General features: G+C 47.0%; 1 protein-coding gene and 1 long non-coding RNA gene across 2 annotated transcripts in view; one reads left to right on the top strand and one right to left on the bottom strand.

The window, feature by feature from the left end:
• Window positions 1–1,268, bottom strand: part of LOC122544685 — a 12,835-nt gene extending 11,567 nt beyond the window's left edge. Inside the window, exon 1 of the long non-coding RNA XR_006310446.1 lies at window positions 840–1,268. This is a non-coding gene — a long non-coding RNA (uncharacterized LOC122544685). The remainder of the gene's footprint in view (window positions 1–839) is intronic.
• The window catches only part of LOC122544533 (histone H1.01-like), a 103,309-nt gene that overhangs the window by 32,148 nt on the left and 61,971 nt on the right, over window positions 1–9,190 (top strand). The window lies entirely within an intron of this gene.

Here is a 9,190-nt window from a genome sequence, read left to right as displayed (position 1 = left end):
TCCGCCTCACCGGCAAAGATCCCAAAAGCAAGATCAGAGACATCACGAACCCTGGCACCCGGGAGGCAACACACCAACCGTGAGTGTCTCTCCTTCCCACAGAACCCCTTGTCTGTCTCCAACTATGGAGTCCCTAGTGACTCATGTTCTGCTTCTCTTCCCACTTCCCTATGGAACAACAGGGACAGAGACTAGTACCCCATTGCTTACCCCCGGTAAGTCATTTCCCCAACAGTATCTCAGTTCTAAGTGGACGCGCCTTCACTCTGAAGCTGGGCCATTGGGTCCTAATCTGTCCTACTCATCGAAACATTTTCTGCATGTCCACTCTATCTGGGCCTCTCAAATAATCTGCAAGATTCAATCAGATTCTCCCACATCGTTCTAAACTCCATCGATTTAAGTACCAGAAGTCCTCAACCTCTCCTCATATGATAAGTTCTTTATCCCTGGGATCTTTCTTGTAAACCCCCTCTGGTTCCCCTCCAAAGTTCAGCACATCCTTCAAGAGCTAGGGGCCCCAAAATTGCTCACAATGTTCCAAATGTGGTCTGACCAGAGCGATATACAGCCTCAGCAGTACATCCCTGCTCTTGTATTCTAACTCTCACGAAATGAATGTTAACATTACATTTGCCTTCCTAACTGCCAACTGAACCTGCCTGTTAACCTGAAGAGAATCCTGAACTCGGACTCCCAACTCCCTTTGTGCTTCAGATTTCCGAAACCTTTCCCCATTTAGGAAACAGTCTCCGCCTCTATTCTTCTAATCCCATTGCATACCCTCCCACACTATCATCCATCTGCCAACCGAACTTTAATAGGATCCTGAACTCGACTCACCCCCGAGGACCTTGTTTGTGCTTCAGGCCTGGCAGCATCTGTCCAGAGACAGACAGAGAGAAAGCGGAGTCAACGTTTCGAGTCCTGGGGCAGCCGTCCTTCGGGAGAGTGGCCTTTGGTCTTGATGTGCCGCCGCACAATTTCTTGTTCACTCCCACCTCTCTGTCTGTGTGTATTTGTCATTATTATTGAGTTTGGCGAGTCCCGGAGCCAGCCCTGTTGTTTCTCTCTCCTGAAAGGGTTGTCCCTTTAAAGAGCATTTCCCCTGAAGCAGCTGCTAACGGTCACTTGGGGCACGAGGCGGCCGTTAACCGCCATCTCGCGCGGGGCCTGAAGCTAAAATGGCGCCGGGGCCATGCGGGAAGGAAAAGCGCCGAGGGAGAGCGGACTGTGTCAACATGTCCCGTTCCCGAGGGTCAGGATGGTGGTTATTGGGGGGTGGAGGGGGACAGGAGAGATTCCCCCTCCCAGTGAGGCACCTTGTACAAACCGTGAGGTCTCTATCTCTCTTTACATCTATCTCTCTCTGTAACTTGTTTGTCCATGATTTGCTTTCATTCTCTGACTAGGTCGATTGATCTTGTACAAACCGCGAGGTCTCTCTCTATATGTATCTCTGTCCCTCTCTCTGTTTGACTGTCTATGACTTTAACTCTGTCGATTAATCTCGATGACACTGTGATTTTTGTGCCTCTTTCTGACTCCGTTCGACTGTTTCTTTAAAACTCTATGTCCCTGCTTATGTCTATGTTTCTCCCTGTTTCTCCCTGCCACTCTGTGACCATCTGTCTCTCTCTGACTCTCACAGTGACTCTGTAACTCTCTCTGACTGTATGATGGGAGTACTGTTTATTGCTGAGCACAACAACTCACCCACACGGTGGCACAGTGGTTACCACTGTTACCTCACAGCGCCGGAGACCCGGGTTCAGTTCCCGCCTCAGGCGACTGACTGTGTGGAGTTTGCACATTCTCCCCGTGTCTGCGTGGGTTTCCTCCGGATGCTCCGGTTTCCTCCCACAGTCCAAAGATGTGCAGGGTCAGGTGAATTGGCCATGCTAAATTGCCCGTAGTGTTAGGTAAGGGGGCAATGTAGGGGTATGGGTGGGTTGCGCTTCGGCGGGTCCGCGTGGACTTGTTGGGCTGAAGGGCCTGTTTCCACAATCTAATCTAATCTAAACTCCTGCCTTAGAAAAGTGCCTAACAGTTTGCTTTGATCACAGGCATCCCTGTGTCAGTGCGAGAGCTGACTACCCACACTGGATATAAGGTGGTGGAGGGAGATAGTACCTCGTTAAATTACTCTGTTCGATCCCCAATTGAATATATTTTCTCCAAGGATGGTGAAGACATTTCCTGGGAATACTCTAACCACTGCAGAACCATACACACAATCATCAACATCAGTAACCGTCAAGAGGGCAATTAGCACTGTGCTGTTTCTAGTCAGAAGGCCGAGTCTCTCCTGAACAGCAAATTTATCGCCACTTCAGTGAGTTGTTAAGAAACTCTGGTTAGCACTGCTGCCTCACAGCGCCAGAGACCCGGGTTCAATTCCCGCCTCAGGCGATTGACTGTGTGGAGTTTGCACATTCTCCCCGTGTCTGCGTGGGTTTCCTCCGGGTGCTCCGGTTTCCTCCCACAGTCCAAAGATGTGCAGGTCAGGTGAATTGGCTATGCTAAATTGCCCGCAGTGTTAGGTATGGGGGTAAAAATGTAGGGGTATGGGTGGGTTTCGCTTCGGCGGGTCGGTGTGGACTTGTTGGGCCGAAGGGCCTGTTTCCATACTGTAATGTAATCTAATCTATATAAATCGACATTATCAGAGCAATGTGATGGCACTGGGGGAGTATGCAAAGGGAGATTTACCAGGATGTTGCCTTTGCGGGCGGGAGAATTTCAGTGATGGAAAGAGATGGACAGACTGGGGTTGTTTTCCTTAGAGCAGAGTAGATTGAGTGTGTGGGGACATGATTGAGATATATAAATGATGAGGGAGGAAGAAACCTCCCCCACCCCCTTGAAGGAGGGATCAATGACTGGGGGAAGGTCATAGGTTTAAGGTAAGGGGCATCAGGTTCAGAGGGGGATGTGTGGGAAAACATTTTCACTCAAAGGGTGGTAGGGAATCTTTAACTCACTGCCTGTAGGAGTGGGAGAGGCAGAAATCCTCATCACATCGAAGAACAATTTAGATGTGCACTTGCAATCCAAGGCTAGAGTCGGATTAAGTAGTCCTTAATGTTTCATATATATATTGTTGCAGAAATAGGGGCTTGGATAAGGTGAATAGTCAAGGTCTTTATCCCCAGGACAGGGAGTTCAAAACTAGAGGGCATTGGTTTAGGGTGAGAGGGGAAAGATTTAAAAGCGACCTGAGGGGTAATCTTTTCACATAGAGAGTGGTGCGTATTTGGAATGAGCGCCAGAGGAAGTGATAGAAGTGGGTACAATATCAACCTTTGAGACATTTGGAATGATACATGGATAGGAAAGGTTTTGATGGATATGCCCCAAACACAAGCAAATGCGGCTAGTTCTGTTTGGAGACTGGTCAGCACAGATGTGTTGGGCTGAAGGGCCTATTTCCGTTCTGTGACCTTACCACTGGGAGTATGGTATTAGAGACCAGAGAGGTAGTTGCTTTTAACTGACATGGATGATGATCAAAGTGGGGTGCGGGATGCGGACAGTAATGGTAACCCCCAGGATGTTGACAGTGCAGTGGGGTGGACTGTGATAATAGCCCCCCAGGACGTTGACAGTGGGGTGGGGGTGGGGACAGTTAGAGTAACCCCTGAAATGTTGATACTGCGGGGGGTAGGAACACGATTTAACACTGTAGGGGTTGGGGACTGCGATGGTAATACCATTGAAAGTCAGGAGGGCAATGGTTGGATGGTGTACCATTTGGCCATCCATAGTTAACACCAATCTTTTGAAGTATAGATTTTACAACAGATGGAGACTTTGCAACGATGTGAAATCTCAGTTGTTTTATTTCTCCTTTCTGTCAATTATTATCCTGTCATAGAAGATAACATCTGTGAAAAAAAAGATAATTTCAACATCCGGTCTTTTATTTCCTCTTTGTCTTGTTTTGTTCCAGTTCCTGTTGCTGGGGTTTTCCTCACCCCCAGAGTCAGTAAAATGGAGGTTCCAATTGGGAATCATCTTATTCGAGAGTGTGTATTGTGTCGAGGTACAGGACTGTACTTACAATGCTACTTTCAAAAGTAAGCCTTAAACAATGCCAGCAGGAATTACAACTTTAGTTCAGACAGGAAAGAGCTGGCTATTGAATCCTTCCAGTCCTAGCACCAAGGCTGTGCGTCGCGATCAACAGGGGTTGGAACAATATTTAATGTGACCAGGAATTCCAACAACCTCACAGAGCAAGGTAATTCATTCTTCATCATTGATCTGTGCTCGTTCTTCACTGGGGTCCAGCTGAAGTCTTGACATGAACACTAAAAAATTGTTTCAGAAACTCAGCAGGTTGGCAGCATCTGTAATATCCTTTGTCAGATAAGGGAGGCCTTCATAGCGAGAGGATTCAAGTCCAAGTGCAGGGTGTCTCGCTACAATTGAACAGGGTGAGACCTCACCCTGGAGAACTGTGTGCGCAGTTTGGGGTTTCCTTAGTTGAGGAAGGATATTGTGCCTATGGACAGATTGCAGCAAAAGTTTCCCAGAGTGATTTCTGGGAAGGCAGGATTGACCGATGGAGAGAGACTGGAACGGTTAGGATGACGTTTAGTGGAGTTGAGAAGAATTAAGGAGGAATCTCATAGAAACCTATTAATTTGAACAAGGACGAGACAGAGTAAACACGGGGAGGGTGTCCCTGGTGAACAGGTGGAGAGTCCAGAACCAAGGGGTCACAGCCGAAAGGAAGTGGAGTGGGACTGAGATGGGGAGAAATGTCTTCACCCAGAGAGTGGGGAACCTGTAGAATTCTCTGTCACAGAAAGCAGTCAGAGCCAGAACACTGAATGTTGTTCAGGAAGGAGTTGGATTGATTTCTTTGGGGCTAAAGGGAGAATACGGGGAGACAGGAGACTATGTTGGGTTATCAGCCATGATACGATTGAATGGGTGAAGCAAGCCAGAGGGGCCAAATGGCCTCCTCCTGATGATATTTTCGATGTTTCTCTGCGAATGGCCCAGATGTCGCTGACTGGTGGAGGACAAAGGGAAGTTTTGCCTCGATTTATGTAGGCCGTGAAAATGAGGGACAGTAATTTCTAGTTGACAATTTTGAGATAGTGGGTGCAGAGCGATCTTTTAAATTTAGCATCGAATAGTTAGGGTTGGATTGGTGGGATATTGTTAATGAGACAAGCTGCACAGAAACAATTGTTACTGCAATGGTGAGGGTTTTGAGGGAATTTTACAGGCACGTGGGTTTCCCTCCAAACGAACGAGTGTTGGAAGGGGGTCAGGACGACAGGGAACACTGGGGTTGGTGTTTGCTGAAGGGATGATGTTATTGACAGGAAATCCCTGTCTGAATCCAGCACAGCCATACAGCACTGAGAAGGTAGTACTCATTGCCCCACAGTTTCTGATTCTTTCGCTTCTCACATTGCTTCCCATTAAACTCCGGAATTGGAAACAAAGGTGGGTCAGAACCTCCAGCAGGTAACCCCGGCGATCGTTCTCCAGTTGGCACTCGATGTGGGCTTCGAACTGACGTTGCTCACATAGTCTCTCATACGCACACCCTCATACACTATGTGTGCGAGTGCATTTGAGTGAGAGTATGAAAGTGTACATGTCTGTGTGAGAGAGAGACACACACACACATTCTCATTGACACTTACAGATACTTTCACGTGCGCGCACACACACTCACTCAGTCATGTCTGCAGTGCACCTTGTAGACCACACTTGAGAAGCTGAACACCGTCCATGGACAGTGCAGCCCCTGCTTGATTGGCACTGCATCCTCCACCCGCGCTCAGTAGAAGCTACGAGATGCCCTGCAGAAATTCACCAAAGATCCTCAGGCAGCACCTTCCAAACCCACATCCATGCCCATCTAAAATGACAAGCACAGCAGATACATGAGAATACCACCTCCAGCAAGTTTCCCTCAGCCACTCACCATCCCAACTTGGAAATATATCAGCCATTCATTTAGTGTCGCTGGGTCAAAATCCTGTAGCTCCCTTTCCAATGGTATTATGGGTCGACCTACAGTACAAGGACTGCAGTGGTTCAAGAAGGCAGCTCACTACCTCCTTCTCAAGGGGCCAACTAGGATGGGTTATAACTTCTCGGCCTAGCCAGTGATTTTTAAATCCCACAAGTGAATTAAAAAAGAAATAAAGCACTATTTGGGATTGTGCTTTGCGACGATGTGGACAGGCCGAACAAGTGGCAGACATACAAAGTAATGTGTTGTGTTCAAAGGAATGGTCAGCACAGATATAAACTAAAGATTAAAATCTGAATAATTGTTGCTTGCGCATCAGTCAAAGAATTCAGATTCATTTGCTAGCAGAAGAAGCTGAGCATTTGCAGTAAAACTTTACTATGTTCTTTCTCTCTTATTTTCTCCAGCTGCTTCTTTGAATAGTTGCTGGCGGCGCAGATAAATTAGTGAGGTGGTCAGCAACTTCAAACAGCATTCAAACACTATCAGAATGGGATAGAAAATACTCTGGGATGCAAACCCAGCAACTTTACATGTGTTAGACAAATTGGAGCAAATGAATTGATGTGTCTGACTTGTTTGCAAATCTAAAGCACAACAGTTCAAATTGACGACACACTCACAATTTCCGTTAGACAGTGAACTGAGCGTTGGTCAGTCCCATTAACGGTGAGTTATCCATTGCAGTTGGAAGAATTGAAAAAGGGAACTTTTCATCTGAATAGGAGAGAAAGTTCAAAATGTCAGTGCAAAGGCTACAGCAGGTCACAAGGAAGACATTTATTGTGAAAGGAATGGAGTATGGAAGTAGGTAATTGTTAATGCAACTGTACAAGGGATTTGGGTTTACACATCCGGAATACTGCAGATAGTTTTGGTCCCTTTATTATAGAGTCATAGAGTCACAGATGTAGAGCATGGAAACAGACACTTTGGTCCAACCCGTCTATGCCGACCAGATATCCCAACCCAATCTAGTCCCACCTGCCAACACCCCGCTCATATCTCTCTAAACCCTTCCTATTCATATACTCATCCAAATGCCTTTTAAATGTTACAATTGTACCAGCTTCCACCACTTCCTCCGACAGCTCATTCCATACACGTACCACCCTCTGTGTGAAAACGTTGCTCCGTAGGTCTCTTTTTCTATCTTTCCCTTCTCACCCTAAACGTATGCCCACTAGTTCTGAACTCCCCGACACCAGGGAAAAGACTTTGCCTATTTACCCTATCCATGCCGCTCATAATTTTGTAAACCTCTATAAGGTCACGCCTCAGCCTCCGATGTTCCAGGGAATACAGCACCAGCCTGTTCAGCCTCTCACTATAGCTCAAACCTTCCAACCCTGGCAACATCCTTGTAAATCTTTTCTGAACCCTTTCAGTTTCACAACATCTTTCCAATAGTAATGAGACCAGAATTGCACGCAATATTCCAACAGTGGCCTAATCAATGTCCTGTACAGCCCCATCATCACGTCCCAACTCCTGTACTCAATACTCTGACCAATAAAGGAAACATACCAAATGCTTTCTTCCCTATCCTATCTACCTGCGACTCCACTTTCAAGGAACTATGAACCTGCACTCCAAAGTCTCTTTGTTCAGCAACACTCCCTAGGACCTTAGATTAAGTGTATAAGTCCTGCTAAGTATTGCTTTCCCAAAATGCAGTATATTGCATTTATCTGAATCGAACTCCATCTTCAACTTCTCAGCCCATTGACCCATTGGTCAAGATCCTGTTGTAATCTGAGGTAATCCTCTACGCTGTCCACTGCACTTCCAATTTTGGTGTCATCTGCAAACGTACTGACTGTGCCTCTTATGCTCGCATCCAAATCATTTATGTAAATGACAAAAAGTAGAGGATCGAGCACGGATCCTTGTGGCATTCCTGGTCACAGGACTCCAGTCTGAAAAAACAACCCTCCTCCCCCACCCTGTGCCGTCTACCTTTGAGCTAGTTCTCCCTGTATTCCGTGAGATCTAACCTTGCTAATCAGACTCCCATGGAGAACATTGCCGAACGCCTTACTGAAGTCCATATAGATCACATAGAACATAGAACAATACAGCACAGAACAGGTCCTTCGGCCCACGATGTTGTGCTGAACATTTGTCCTAGCTTAAGCACCCATCCATGTACCTATCCAATTGCCACTTAAAGTTCGCCAATGATTCTGACTCTACCACTCCCACAGGCAGCGCATTCCATGCCCCCACCACTCTCTGGGTAAAGAACCCACCCCTGACATCTCCCCTATACCTTCCACCCTTCACCGTAAATTTATGTCCCCTTGTAACACTCGGTTGTGCCCGGGGAAAAAGTTTCTGACTGTCTACTCTACCTATTCCTCTGATCATCTTATAAACCTCTATCAAGTCACCCCTCATCCTTCGCCGTTCCAACGAGAAAAGGCCGAGAACTCTCAACCGATCCTCGTACGACTTCCTCTCCATTCCAGGCAACATCCTGGTAAATCTTCTCTGCAACCTCTCCAAAGCTCCCACATCTTTCCTAAAGTGAGGCGACCAGAACTCCACACAGTACTCCAACTGTGGCCTAACCAAAGTCCTGTACAGCTGCAACATCACTTCACGACTCTTGAATTCAATCCCTCTGCTAATGAACGATAATACTCCATAGGCCTTCTTACAAACTCTATCCACCTGAGTGGCAACCTTCAAAGATCTATGTACATAGACCCCAAGATCCCTCTGTTCCTCCACCTGACTAAGAACCCTACCATTAACCATTAACCCTGTATTCCGCCAATCTGGCAGAGATTTTCCTGTACATCCATCCACCTCATCTACTGCGTCCTTTGCTCTCGATGTGGTCTTCTTTACATTGGGAAAGACAGGATGTCAACTTGTGGAGTTTTTCAGGGACACACGCACCAAATAATCCCACTGCCCTCTGGCCGACCACTTCAACTCCCCCTCCCAATCCCCCAAGGACATTAAAATCTTGGGCCTCCTCCACCACCAATTCAAAGCCAACCACCAACTGGAGAAAGAATGCCTCATCTTACACTTTGGGACCTTTCAATCACATAGCATCAACGTAAATTTGTCTAGTTTCCAATTCTCCCCTCCCCTCCCACCTCATCCCAGATTCAACCCTCCAACATGGCACCGCCCTCATGACCTGCCCATCTTCCTTCTTCCCCATCCAAT

The sequence above is a fragment of the Chiloscyllium plagiosum genome, chromosome 50, assembly GCF_004010195.1.
Source record: "Chiloscyllium plagiosum isolate BGI_BamShark_2017 chromosome 50, ASM401019v2, whole genome shotgun sequence".
Classification (NCBI taxonomy): Eukaryota; Metazoa; Chordata; class Chondrichthyes; order Orectolobiformes; family Hemiscylliidae; genus Chiloscyllium; species Chiloscyllium plagiosum.
The sequence above is the reverse complement of the archived record's forward strand: the minus strand, read 5'-3'. Positions and strand labels throughout refer to the sequence as shown.